Genomic DNA, 13,952 nt, shown 5'->3' on the forward strand with positions numbered 1-13,952 from the left:
CGGTTCGAGGCGAATCGCACGCGACCTCTGACCCGGCATCGGCTCAACTCGGCAGTGTCACGCGAAGTCACGTGGCCGACATAAAACGTGACACGCCGTGAAATACCTTCCTAATGGGCGAATGAGATGCGTCCACGCACGCAGCCACTGTCCTGTTCGTCTTGTTCTCGTCTGGTCCGCGTTCGGATTTCATCACCGTTAATAACTTTCCGTGCTATGCATTCTTCGCAGAACTTCTCCTCGATACCGCGAAGACATTCGTCTTTTTCTTATTAGGATTGCGACGGCGAATATATTCAAATTCTGTTATAATTATACCGCGAGTATATTTTATGAACGAAACAAATTTTATGCGATTAAATTTGCGGTATAGGAGTACTATTGATTTAAATTTTTTATCTTTCACATTACGTGTCACCGATTGGATATATGTATTATCTAGATCCAACAAGTGAATTATCAAAGATCCGATCTTTAAACTACGTAATCAATTTTTCCATCAATGGAAATTTTCAATAAAAGAAACTTAAAACTTTTAACTTTAAAACAATTTTTTTAAGAAAAATCAAATTCTTCCATCTTCTACCTTTCTTTTGCACTTTTCGACTGCCATTGTAAAGCGAAATAAATCTTTGCAATACCTGAACTAAAAGTGAATCTTATTAACAAAGATATAACGTATATAAAAATACAACGAGATTAACGTTGTTACGTTATAAGATGAAATATCTGCAAAACCGTGATCCAGATTCCAATCCAAAGTATCCAAAGAAATACGTATCGTTGGAGAGAAAAATTCCAATTGAATCGCGAGAAGTATTTGGACTTGTTTACGCGTTCGCTACTGTAAATGAGCACGCAACGGTGTTTAACTACAGTAGACAGTCATAGAGTAAATGTTAAGTGAAATTTAAGTGACACGCGTTGAAGTCAAGGTATCCGTGAGATCTTCTCGAATAGAACTATTTTTAGCGGACACCAAACCCTTGTTTACCGAATAAGGAAGTGAGAAAATGTTAGGCCGGTGATCATACAGTGTTATGGATTTTTGCAACATTCCAGAGGCCTCAGTTACATGTACGTTGATAATTTAAGCGTTTTTTGGTGGTTCGCGTGCACGCGAGTCGAACAAACGCACCGCTCTTCTTGCGTCGTTTCACCAACGTGTTTGCCTGGAACGGTACTAATTGCATTTGCACAGTAATGGACGAGGCCGCGTGGCAACCGCGTGCGTTTCTCTTCGACCAAGGGGGAAAAAGTTTCCTAACTGAATGGCAGACATGCGCTTCTTGCATTTCTATTACGCGAACGGTTCACCATGGAACTACCGTTCAGGTGTGTTTACCGTCTCTTATCATCCGTGTTTGAAAAGAAAGAAGACAAAAGGAAATATGTACAGCTTAAACGCCCTTACTTTTTTCGCAAAACATGAAATCAATTTACTCAACTTTTCTTCATACATAGGGGATAATTTAAAAATGAAAATGGTTGAAGTCGTTAAAGACACCTATCTTGTAATTATTCAAACGTGTGATTGATGATTTAAGAACCATACATTCCAAGAATTCAAGTTTCATATTCTATTTATGAAAATACGTCTTTTGCTTTTCAAGTAGCGTACGAATATATGTGTAGTATATTTACCGCAGTATATTACTCAGCTGCTAATATGAATAAATAGCTGAAGAAATGAGACTTAAATATAGAAATTTATCTCATCGTTTAAACATGATCGGTACGCTACACTTTGAAAATTCTTACATGCTTTCTCTACATTCTTACATCTTGAAATTTCCCATAAATGCATAGACATTCATAATTTACACGCTATGCTTTATTACTATTAATACGACAGAACCTTACCGGAATAACCATACTCTTACTCCCTTAAACATTAAACTAACCCAATCATCATCCTGCTTTTAACGGCGAACTGAATCATCCCGAAACATCCAGATCCATCGTTCGCCGCTCGAAGAAAGGGTACCGCACTAATTTCACCCGTGACCCGCGTAAACGCACGCAGGTGAAACGTTCATGAAGAGGGGAAGATGCCCTCCCGCTAATGGCCGTTGCACGCATGCACGATTCCGCTGCTCGGCAATTACATTATTAATAGAGATATTACTCGCCGCGCTAGAGGGCATTACGACACCATGGCGTCGTCGTGAAACGCCAAGAGATTGGGTCCGAACCGAGGGTTACCTCGACGAGAGAAGGGCATTAAGCGTGGAAAAAGACGAGACAAGGAAGAAACAACGCGCTTCCTCGAAGGAGAGAAAAGACATAAAAGAACGGGGGAGGCTGGAGCAGATTGATCGCGCTAATCTGTTTCTGTCTGGCCACACATAACGCGTGGCCGGCCATTTTTACCGCGTTTAATCCGAGCCAGATTATGTCATGATAGGGGATTTATTCGGGGTAGCAGGTGGATGAACATGGACGACCCTCCGTATTTATAGGAAATACCTCTCAATCTTCTGATGTTTCGATCGCCGAAGAACGATGAATATCGATCTTGGAATTTTTCTCTTTCGACCATGCTCTCGTTTTAGCCAACAAGATACGTCTTTGGAGAATGTTTTAAGAAAATGTTTGATACAAAATTTTAGCCAGAGATCTTGCATACCAAGAACAATTCTTTCAAACGAACATCAAAGGACGAAATGGATTTCTGTGGTAAACTTTGAAACTGCTTCTCTGTAAAACGTAGGAAATGTGACTTGTATTCTCCTCTGTAGCGTTCACACGTTGCGAATATCTTTCAACCCTGAGATATTTTTTGAGATGCAGCAAGGTTAAGTTATCTGCAGTTACTCGTAAAAGATACAAAAAGCCTAGGAAGGCGACGGTGTCCGAACCAAGCGACATTATTTACTGATAGACGGGTAAAGTCTTTCTCCGCTTTGTTTCCGTTATTGCGACGAACGGCGCCCGCCGTAAACATTCGAGACACGACGTGCATTCTCTCCTATGCTTTTGACAGCGCGCGTAGTCGCGAACCATCCTATTAAGACGACTCTCTTCGAACGCTTGCAGCGTATAGTCCACGCATGGAGAATTACAGACAGGAGGTCTCAGCTGCTGTCAAGAATTATTCTGCGTTTAAATCAATACCTAATTAAGGATTGTATAATCGACTTTTGATAAATCTAATAATAATAATAATCTAAAAGTAATAAACAATATCGGAGATCCACCGAAGAAGGTCCTCCTCGTTCCTTCTCCCAGAAGCATCGATGTCTCCGGATGTACCGTTGCCTCCGTGGATCTTCTTCGACTTCCTGGATTCCAATTTTCAACGATACGGGTCGTTTTTCCTTCGTTAGATCGACTTATGGTATACATCATCCTAGAAGATATAAATAAGTACCACCCCTGCAAACTTACACCGCGAATTAAACCACTTGAGATATCTTCTTCGGTATCTACGTATGTTTTACAAAGAATCATATTTTGCATCTTCCTCTATTTTTCACTCAAAAATCCATCATCTAATCTTAAGAACCAGAACTGGGAGAAACGACTCGATCGCAAGTACCTTCGTATTATTTATTTTTGCAAGTGCTAAAACACGCGGAAGCTCTTGGCAAAATGAATGTAAATTTCATCAAGGTGGAAGCATAGTTGTACCAAAGAGCTACCAAAGAAGCTTCGTCCCGGAAGCATCGATGTCTCCGGATGCACCGTTGTCTCCATGGATCTTTTGTAACTTCCTGAATCTCGATTCTCGACGACACAGGTGGCGATTGTGGGGTGGTGAAGGGTTAGCGGGAGGGACGCATTGCTTGGCGACACACGGTGCGCAGAGATTCTGGAAAGGAATGGAAAGGCAAGGAAAGGAATGGAAAGGTAAGGAAAGGTAAGAATAAACTAGGCGCGGTGGGAGTGGGTCGAGGATGGCCTCCATTCTCGTCACTGGCTGCGAAGAGGACGGCGCCGACCAATCGGCAAACGCCGCCTCCGGCCTCACCTCCCCTTGTCCTCCAGCGGTTCCACGGATATCTCTGGAGGAGCGCGTGTGTATACACGGGAACGGGGAGAAACGATCGTTTGAAAAATCGCGGCTCACCTGTGTCCCGCGGGTCGGAGGTCAGCCTCTGGGTGCCCGTTCAAGGCGATACATACCTGACGGTCAGGCCCATACGAGCGCATACTGTTCGCCGGTGTGACCAACGACGGCCAACTACGGCCAAAACGACGATCGAAGACGAGGAAGCCAGCGTATAACTCACCTGCCTCGAGCATCCGCTCGATGGAAACAGGTACACGCCTCGACGAGACCGCGTGTGAATAGTTTGCCTGCTGTCGCCTTGACGAGACACCTTAGGGGAAAAATATACGAGTGACGAGCTTTCGATCTGTTCCGTCGTGCAGTTTTATGGAGAGGCACGGTAAGCCTGACCGAGAAGCTGCTGGCTTCCTGGAATATACAATAACATATTTTGTGATCTTCAAAGAGCAATGATACACATTTTTAAGATTACTTTTCCATACTTTTAACGTCGGTTGAATTACCCAACTTTGGAATCTTTTGTCACGTTCGAGGAACTTCATTTAAGGACTAAAAACGAAGACTCGTCGTTCTAGCCTAATCACCGAAGTACTTTGGGAGGATTTCTTAATACGTTTCTAATTTTTAAATAACGATATATCTTCAAACGTTAAAGCAAAGACTTAACCAACTCGATCTCGAAGTTGAAACACAGTTGCCTGGGTAAATACACGGTTTATATGTACGTACAGTGATTTACGAAAGTATTGGAACAGTTGTCATAACGCACGTGATATGTTCGCAAAAGGATTCTACGAGCATTCGAATATTTTCGCGAGCGAGACTAAGTCGAATCGCTACTGGAAATACGTGATTCGGTTAAATTTGAAGATTTATGGATATAGAGAAATTGGAAGATGAGAAGAAGTCGCTTGGTAGATAGAATTACGTATAATGGATATAATGTTTCTTCTAAAATAATCCTATTTCAGTGTAATAATACGTATTTGAAATAATAGTCGTTTTGAAATTGAAAGATTGTTCGAATTAAACGTGAAAGCTTAATCGCTGAAACCGGTACGATCATCCAGGAACCAATGAAGTTGCAGACTGGCACCATAAACTGGCAGTACGTGATAGGTTGACAATCATTTACATGTTATTATAGAAACGTATAAGGACTTGATATTAACTTGAAAACATATAAAAAACTTAATGAAATATATATTGCGAGTATCTCTACGCTTGGCGGTCGTTTAAATGCTACAGAAACTAACGTTTAAACGTTGCAGAAACTACATATTTGAAGCAAAGAATTTTGTAATAGAAGCGTCTAGCTAGAGATTGGACAAAGCTTAAGGAAACTTTTGCCAAGAGATCGATACGGTTGTTAGGCTTAATTTCGCGAAATTCGAGTGGAAGTTTGCATTTCGATTCCCAAGAGATCGGCCGGCAGACGGAGGGCGAACGTTCTTGAACGGTTATGACGAAGCACCCGCAAAATTCCTGGATAAAGCCACGTTTTACTCATTACGTTATCCTGTAACATCATCTATAATATATTTCTACTTGGACTATCATTAGTCGTTCGTCTCACTCGCACAAATTGCGATGGAACTCTTGAGATGTTGTCGTTGGAGAGAGATGAAAACAGAGGAATCTCTTCGATCGTAATGATATTCCATCGGCAACATTGATGCGCCTCGGTGATCTCAGATTAAGGACGCCACGATTATTTCGTAACCTGCCGGATCACGACCGCATAAAACAAGATGCCGGACGTTAACGAGGTTGTCTCTGATCTCTCTCCGTTTTAACTTTTCGTTTCTTCGATTGTTCTTTCATCAGAATCGTAGGAATATTTACTACGTATAGTATTTCTGAAAAAGTGGAAAAATAAGGAAAAATAACAGCAAGACAATTCGATCATGAGATTTCCTTCGCTTATTTTCAGGATTTCTCCATTTTTTATTTCGATCCTTTCGCGCTTTTATTTATTTTATTGCTTGAAACTCAGTCGCTAGGATCGCTATTACAGAATCTATGTAAACATACACGTGGTCTTGCACGTGTAACAATTACAACAAGTTGTCGAGTAATTAGGAAGTTAGGAAAGCAACGCGGATTCTAAGAATCTGAAACACGATACCAAGAATCTCTTCCACAGCTCTCCTCTGAACTTCACCTTCGTCCAAATGATACACGTACTTCACACCTCGGGAACACGTTTCCTCGTCGTTCATCGCCTCGATTTCGCGATCGATGCCCGTCGAATACCGTCGATTGCATCCCGACAGGAGGAAAAGCGAAGTTGCCCAGCCGCGAAGCCTGCAATTTGCGAAACGTACGGAAGGGTTGAAGCACGATAATATCACGTAGTCACGATGATACCTTCGACAATCTCCGCACACGTATCTTACGTTGACCGCTATACACCTTTGATGCCTCTTTGTCCCTGTTATACGAAGCTAATTAATTTTCGTTCGATAAATCAAGTTTATCAACGGCCATAAATATTCCAATCGAACTCGTAAACTCGCGTTTTAAGTAATTAGAGGAAACTTTCTCCGAAGAAAACGTTTTATACTTGGAGCAGAGATTATGTCCCCTCTTTTTTTTTTATCTCGGGATTATTTTAAGATCTTTGCTCGAACGATCCGAGGAGGAGATCGCGATGAAAACGTCGTAACGTAAGAAAAGCGGAAAATGGTAACTTGAAACTGCGCAGCATCGAGTCGATTACAACAGAGTTGGCTACAGTGTCGTGGCTTAAATGTCAGCTCCGCGACGTCTATTACCCCATCCACAATGCGAGCATCGCTAATTTATCTGTCGTTGCCGTGCCGAGTAAGTGTCCCGCAGGTTAGGTGTTGGTTAATCCCTGTGCCACCATTACCCTGTCAGATACGTGACGAAGGAAATGTGATGGCGGCCGCCTCCGATAGATTCTGACTTTCTATCGGGCCGCTAAAAAATCAGCCAGCCGGCTGATGAATCATTTCGCGGTGAATTATTTTCGCGACTTTCGCGAGCTCGCAATTAAGTCCGCCGGTAACAATGAGCCGTGGATAAATAGACAGCTGATCGCTAATTGAATCCTTTCTTTTTCGTCTCATAGAAATTTTCATCGCGGTTCGTTCCTTGGGTTTGAAGCATCGTTGTTCGGTGAGAATCAATTTGTAACGCGTTATGCTTATTAATAACAATAATAATGCTTATTATATGGATGATTCGAAGCTTTAGAGAATTTATTGCATTACGGTTTTCCATTATTTTTATAACTCAATATCATTTGTTTCTATAAACGAAGAGATTCTTCTTCCATGCAAATTCATCAAATCGAAACGATAAAATGCCCAGAAGCAAAACCAAAGTGATTGTATTCTTACTTATACTCGTGGCAGTGATCGTTCACTCTAATTACCACTTCATCCTGAGCAATCCTACAGTGCCCATTAAGAGATCCCCTCGTCTTAGAGAGTCGATAATTAAACGCTAAAACCCAGACCACTCTGACCCACGATTTAACATGGAAGAAGGAGGTTCACGACATCGCATCGTATCGAAAGGAATCTTAGCAGAGAATCACAGCGAAAATCATGATTATTCAGGCATGATCCCCCTCTGATGCGATCGCTCGGTGACAGAAGCTTCTTGCTTTTCCCTTTTCCTCTTAGAACTGCTGTGATCTCTAGGAAAGGGTCGCGGAAACCCCCGTGGCGATCATTTTCGTTTCTTCTCACTCTTCTCTTTCCTCATCCACGTCCTTTTCTCTGCCCGTCTGTTTCCCTATGCAGATTAATGGAGGGTATAAGACTTTAATTGCCGACATCATCGAGGGAAGCCGGCTGCGAGGAATCATCGTAACGAGCCGGTCGAGTATCGGAATTTCACCCACCATTCGTATCCTCTCGTAACCGTGTACAAGACTGGAGGACAAGGTATAAAACGTTTTTCCCGGCTAATTAATTACCACACACCGGCCATCTTAGAGAAGACTCTTAGAGAAAAGTCGCGTCAAACGTGAACGATCAACGTGACTAAGCGAAACTCTGCTCCTCCGACCAACCATCGAACTATAATACATTATTGTGTTGCGTCTCATCGAATACTACGTTCACTACTTTTCTCGTCTATGCAGATATATTACGAGTCTGCTTTCGCGATACGCGTGAAGTAACATCAAAGAGATTGTACGGTTTAAAACGAGTCGATAATCGAGAACGACGAAATTGCACTGGAGGATTCAGATCTCAGAGAGCCGAGTATAAAAATTTATCGACTGTACGCACGTGTATTTGATCGATTCCTCGCTGAATAAGGGCGAACAACTAGCAGGACTGTAAACGAAAAAAAAAAAAATCCAAAATATAGAAAATACAATTTTTTCGCCTAAAGTTTCGTTTTCGAGAGGGTCTAATCGGAAAAATTATTAAATACGTGTGTAGCGGGCTGATTCTTGACCAATCGTGTCCAAATTCTGTTTTTCCCAAAACGATGCCTTCATAAAATTTCTCTTGATAATTTACTTATAACAACTTATAGAAAGTTGTTTCACTAGAATTTCTTTAAACTGAACATTCTAAATAAGTTAACGCGTATTGCCTCTAATATTCCAAATAATATTCAAATATTGTACAATTCTTGTAATAACCAGTGAATAGTTTCTGAACGTTTAAGAATCCTCATTCCGTTCTCTTTATTCGCCAAGACGCCAAGCGTTCTTTTATACCTTCCACAGCACACGTATCGAAGATCAGATCGTAGGATCGCCCTGACACTAGGTCCAAGGTTACACCGGAGATATCCAGATGCGATATCTAAATTGGTCATCGATACAGACCGATCCACCGGGTCACCACCGTTCTTTTCACAGCTCTACCTTTTCATCGCGCTGCTTTTATTAAATTAGCGATGGCTATCGCCTACTCGTCACGGTCCAATGAATCGTCCTTTCGACCCGTTATCCCTCCCGAACATCTCGCGTGTGCAACCACGTTTAATTGTTTTTAACGAAAGATCCGAAGCGATCGGTTTAAAATCCTCGAGGTTTCCTCCACCGATCGCCGGCTTCTCTTGTATTTGATCCGCGCGTCGCGTCGTGTCGCGGAATCTGAGAGAGAAGACTCGATGGCATCCCTGGTATCTCAGACACGCGTGGCATGCCGATAATTACCGATCGTAACCGCGGACACTGTTGTCAACGCGATTGAAGAACCGACACTATATCGTTTTTACAAGAACCGCGTGTTCGCGAAGTTTGTACGATAAAAGGGAAAAATAGTTGTTAGCGAAGAAATATCAGAGATACAAGAATGAACTGGCAAGAAAAACTTGGAATCATTTTCTAAACGGTACTTACATACGTATATAGAAATTTCTAATTTCAATTTCGTGAATTTATGTCATTTACGTCAAGTAACAAGAGTTATCAGCAGGTTCGATACCCCAGGCTAAAGAAGCGTATCATGTAGAAAAGATTCTCGGTATTCCTGCGGCTGATATGGGCGGGGGAATGCACGCAACTTCCCTTTCTAATTACGACATCATCGTCTCTAAATGCGCTGGTCTTAGAAAAAAAGATCAATTTAACTCGAATCCAAGACTATTATTATACAACGGAATATTAATACAATAGCCAACAGCGCACGGGATTTCTTTAGCAAACATGCGTCGATATCTAATTTATTCTATCCATCCACCCTCGACTGGAACGTCGAGCTTGTTGATTCGAAAAATTCAATCGTGAGTCGAATAAAATTAATAATGATAATAAGTATCAATTATCGTGCAATATGATGAATGTATTCTTAGAAAACAGGTCGATATAACATCGGTATACAATAGAATAGTAATACAATAGTCAATAGGAATTTCTTCTGCCATTCGGCATCTACAAATTTACTGTAAATGGAATAAACCTCGCAACATCGATTGACGTCGCTGGCAAATTAATAATCAGAATGTAATAAAAATCTCTAAATACGCTAATTTCAACATAATTTCGATTCAAAATTATTAATATATAGAATAGCGTACAATAAAATATTCATATAACAAAAAATCTCTTTTTTTATCAAATATCCATCGTTCGATTTTTCGTACATATCGATCGTGAATGGGACGAACTTCGCAGTCTGCGGATTAATGGCAAATTACTGCTCCTCGAAAAAAGGAAACCGATTTAAGAGTATTTTCGTTCAACTGTATACGATACAATAGCCAACAGCGTGGAATCTTTTGCCTATCCGATAGTCATGCATCGATTTTCAATTTATACTATCCATCCACCCTCGTCGAGAAACGCGCGAGCAAATCGACCATGAATGGGACAAAATTCACAGCGTCGATTAACGCGTAAATTAATGAATAACCGGTTGCCGTAGACACGAGAATGGCGGGTACGGATATTTCTTTTCAATAGCTGGGAATTCCATGACGTATCTGGCGAAGCACATCCGCCGTCGAAAGGGATAGAAAAAGATGAAGAAGGTGGAGGCTCGATTCTACTTCAAATACGAACCACGCCCATCCACCTCTACCCCTTTTTCTTTCTCTTACACAGGGTACCCGACCTCTGACCTCCAAGGGTAACTCGTGCTGTACGCGCTCACGCGTTCAAGATGCACGCAAGCGGTGGTACCACGCCGTTTCTCGGCGTGCAAAGAAGGAGAAAGAAGAAGATGGAATAAAGGAAGTAGGAAGAGAACGAAGGACAGAGAAGGAGAACGAATGCACAACGAGGAGAACCGTGGAAGAAAAGAGTTATAGGAGAGGAAGAAGAGCGAAGAAGGGATGTAAGAGGAAAACGAAGAGAACGAGAAAGGGACGGAACGATAAAACCGCGGGAACATAGAGTATACAGAAAGGAGAAGAGAGGTAATTGAAGAATAGCGGATTTGAGCGTATATTATAGGCGGACGGGGGAGCCTCGATTTTTTTTGTCATCGTAAATAAGTTACGCAGGAATCCCATAAGCCGTTAATGCGAGTGAACGTCCTCCCGGTGAAACTCATACGCCGTTCCAGGATGAACGTACGATGGCCGTTGTTGATGCCTGCGGAATAGGATGGTGTTGGACGTGGTGCAAATTCATTAGCGTTCATCCTGATCGAATTAATATCCTAGCAACGAGATTTAATATCTTATCGATAGACACGGAATCGCGAAAGCTCTTGAATGTTCGAGTGTAGAAACCTTTTATGGCTGTGATACGTCCGTTAGATGAAAGATTTTGAAATTCCACCATTAGCATTAGCGTTACGATATCATCACGATCGTATTGGTAAAGTTTAAAACAAATTTGATATATGTGATATATAAGATATGTGAAAAATTAATATGAATAGCCATCTCAAGCCTGTTAAGGATGCAACATGAATTAACTCGTCGCTCGATTGTCAGTTTGTTGAACGCATCGATCATTTCATGTTGCAATTCAAATCTACGATATCTGTATACGTAAGAATTAAATTCATCCTAACTGAAATTGATTTATCTTTCTCAATTTCTAATTTCACGATTAGATACAAGCTTTCGGACTAGGAAACAGCTCGGTTAACAAATTAACACAAATGAAATTCTATCATAAATGAAATCTTATCTCCAGACCGGGATAGGACTTCGAGAATCTGATCTTTAAGAGATTTCTCCGCATCCGTACGAAACATAGAAGAGGAGAGGTGGTCTGGCTGAGAGATCCCGTTTGCTATATGAGCTGTGACATTATTTAACCTTCTCTGATCGTATTTGACAATAGAAGCTAGCCGTGTCAGAGATAATAAGAGACTGAAAAGCATATAAAGCTGCGGGTCGAAGTCCTTTCACGTTTCGCAATGATTGAAAACTGGCGTAGGATAGGTCGCGCAAGGCGGCATTATTATGAATTTCCTTCGTGTCCGATAAAGCCAGAAAACCCTATCGATCTTCCTAGCTCGACTGGGACGGCGAGTTTTGTAACGAGATAAATGTCCTGCCGCCACGATTGGGTGAGGATCGAGCGGATCTCCCTACGGGAAATCAGCGTGACCCCACGGGGTCATCCTGTGCGTTCAGAGATCAGACTCCGTAAAAGAAACGTACACGTGCTTACATCGTAACAGGAAATGCGAGAAATTTCGTACCAAAACACTTCTCCCATTTGATAGACATCTTCGATTCGAAGTGCTAGAGTTACAGATAGAAATTTCAATAACCCGTCGTTGATACTTTCACCCCTCCTATTTCTCGATGAAAAATCTCGATGAGCTCGTTTAAGAACCTTTCGCATTCCTTCGACTGTGCAAAATTAGGAAATCAATGGTTAGGTTTAACACGAAGGATTCAGTATGGAGATAAGTACGAGCAATAGAATCTTGGTTATTAGAAATCATGACTCAAACTGTTTAGATAATTGGATCAAATTTTCATGCGAAAGAAGGTCATTCACAAAAGCTTTCGAATAAAAATGTACCAATTTCTTTCTATTTCCGTTCTTACTTCTCGACTTCTCGATTTTCCTTACAAGGGATCATCTTTGAATATTCCACTAATCGATGTTCCGAACAATTAATAAGTAACAAATCTTTAAAATTTTTTACCGCTTCTGATTCAACTTCAATGGCTACTTTCTTATCAGTTTTTACATTCCATTTTCATAGTCGTATCGAAGTAGGTACTACTAAACGGTACAAAGTTTCATGTACCTGAACCTAATTAATTACTATGTAAATTGTATAATAAATACAGTGAAGCGCGCAATACGTACCTACGTATCAAAAACGCCTGTACTAGAATAATATATGGAAAGTATTAATAACGAAAAAATCCAACATCGAGACTTTGATGTACGCTAATAAAATCGAAGAAAAGGACCCAAGGGATCACGAAAGAATAAACGCGTCAGTGAAGAGTGACAGAGTTTCGCAGAAAAAGATACGAGGGGAGTACGAATCTCGGTGTAAGAAGCGTGGCTACGTTTATTACGGGTAAATCGTCGAGACCCTCGGAAGTACAGCCGTTAATCTCGGCACGTCCGACGTGGCCGTCGATGGGGCCATAGTCCGTGCCCCATCTTGTCCCTTTCTTTCTCTGTCTGCCCGTGTCCAACGCCTTCCACTTCGCCGTGGACGCTCTTTCCCTTCTCGCGCGGTTTGCGTGGCGCTCGAGCACGGCGAAAATTAGCTTATTAAAATAACAATTATGGAGTCCCGTCCAGCCATTGTAGCTTGTGTCAGGGGTTAAGCGCCAGTCGTTGTAACTTAACGGGGAGGCGCGAGATGCAGATACCGGGACGGATAGGCTGTTCTACTCGATGGTTTCGTTACGAGTGCTCTTCGTGGATATCTCGAACGTTTGGTGAATCTCGTTAGATCCTAGAAAATTCGTTCGGCGAGAAAATAAACTTCAAAAGATTCGAATTTTAATTAGAAATTTCAGTTTTAAGAAATTCAGTCTTCTTAATCTTATTTTAGCGTATAATCGTTTAGACTTTTTAATTTAAATATCGTACGAATGTAATTCTAGTTATAATAACGATATTGGAAACAGAAATATATCGAAGCAAACGTGGAAATTAATCCTTTTCAAAAAGGAAAAGAACAATCTTAGTCTTTGTCGACTAGGAATATCGATTTCATCGGTAGTTAATCATCCGCGAAATGGTACGACCAACAAACGTATGTTAGATAATCATAGAATCTGTAAAGTATTAATCATTGTTATGTTTATTTGCGATCATCGCAGTAACACGTCGTCGATTAGTTAAATATCTTTATGAATGTTAAAAGATTCTCTAGGAACATCCACGCGAATATAATACATTCTGTGCTTCGAGATAAATAAATGTATTAATAGAACATTAAATATGTGCAGATATGTTGAGGAATATTCTCAAGCCGCTAATGAAAATTTTCTGTTGACTGTTGTAAGCTAACAGACGCCCACGAGGCATGATGTGTTAACAATTCGTTACAATAGC

General features: G+C 41.2%; 1 long non-coding RNA gene across 8 annotated transcripts in view; it reads left to right on the forward strand.

The window, feature by feature from the left end:
• Positions 1–13,952, forward strand: part of LOC138179205 (uncharacterized) — a 183,023-nt gene that overhangs the window by 123,962 nt on the left and 45,109 nt on the right. The window contains exon 4 of one of the 8 annotated variants that reach the window (XR_011172956.1): positions 10,560–11,528. The exons of the other annotated variants lie outside the window; for them this stretch is intronic. This is a non-coding gene — a long non-coding RNA (uncharacterized LOC138179205). Of the gene's footprint in view, positions 1–10,559; positions 11,529–13,952 lie in introns of those variants that run through there. 8 annotated transcript variants of the gene reach the window in all.

The sequence above is a fragment of the Bombus flavifrons genome, chromosome 4 (assembly GCF_040668555.2).
Source record: "Bombus flavifrons isolate JBK064 chromosome 4, iyBomFlav1_principal, whole genome shotgun sequence".
NCBI classification, from domain to species: Eukaryota; Metazoa; Arthropoda; class Insecta; order Hymenoptera; family Apidae; genus Bombus; species Bombus flavifrons.